Source organism: Anabas testudineus, chromosome 3, assembly GCF_900324465.2.
Source record: "Anabas testudineus chromosome 3, fAnaTes1.2, whole genome shotgun sequence".
Lineage (NCBI taxonomy): Eukaryota > Metazoa > Chordata > Actinopteri > Anabantiformes > Anabantidae > Anabas > Anabas testudineus.
Window position 1 is genome coordinate 26,449,889 of NC_046612.1, and position 1,122 is coordinate 26,451,010.

Below are 1,122 nucleotides of genomic sequence, written 5' to 3' on the forward strand. Positions count from 1 at the left end.
GTCAACCCACCACTGGCTTTTTATAAGAATGTGGAGTTCCTCCCTCCTCACACAACAGTAGAGGAGAGCACAACTCCGCCCCTATCAAAAATCAAGGGCCCTTATCTGAAAGGAATCTTATTTTTAAAGCGTCTCTGAAACTGCAACAAGTATTATATTATCTGAAGACAGTGTGGAGAGGATGGTGGCCATGTGACACGTCTACATTTATGTATATCTTTTTGCTGTACATACCTCAAACAAGCTACTATCATGTCATGAGAATGGTGAATATAGACAGCCCAATTTTATTTTCATTCTAAATGGTGGAAGGCTGGTGAGCATGCATTCACAAGCTGTGTGTGTGTGTGTGAGACCTCTGGGATAGCAAAAGGCGAGTCAAGAGTACAATTTTACAGCTGAGTTATTTGGCTGTGTCTATTAATCCAGGCAATGAAAGTAATGAGACTGAATTCATTTTCTTGTACAATGTTTACATCGAAACTCACCAGCTTTGATCTGCTTCTCTCAGCCTATTTGTACCGACTGCAGCCTGCTCATCAACCGTGCAAAGGTGTTATGAGTTGTGAAGTTCCTCACAAAGTTGGTTTTTGCACCTGGGTCTGGTGAAGTTGAATGGTGTTGAACACATGCAAACAAATGCTTTTGTTCTTTGGGACAAAGCTGCTTGCTTGCTCCAGACTGCACTCATACACAGTCTGCTATTGTTTCCCCTTCATCGCTTCTTGTCACTCTTTATGTCAAAGTTTAATTAGGACAACGAGCTTTCACAGGCTCATTTCTCACTTCAGCAAGTTTCTAACACTTCATAATGAGATGTGTGATTGTGTGTGAGCTTGCGTATGTGTGTGTGTATATGTGTTTGTATGGCTATCATTGTGAGGACCAACATGAAATTTTAACCTTTGGACTGAGGACATTTTTACAAAGTGAGGACATTTTAACCGGTCCTCACAGTGAAAAGAAAGTTTAAAGAGCAATTTTGGAGTTAAGACTACGTTTAAGGTTACAATTTGGTTTTAGTTAGAGTTAGGGTACCGTTTAGGATGAGGCAGTTAGTTGTGATATTTAGGGTTAGCGCAAGACAGTACATGTAATAAATAAAAAATTGATACAGGGTAG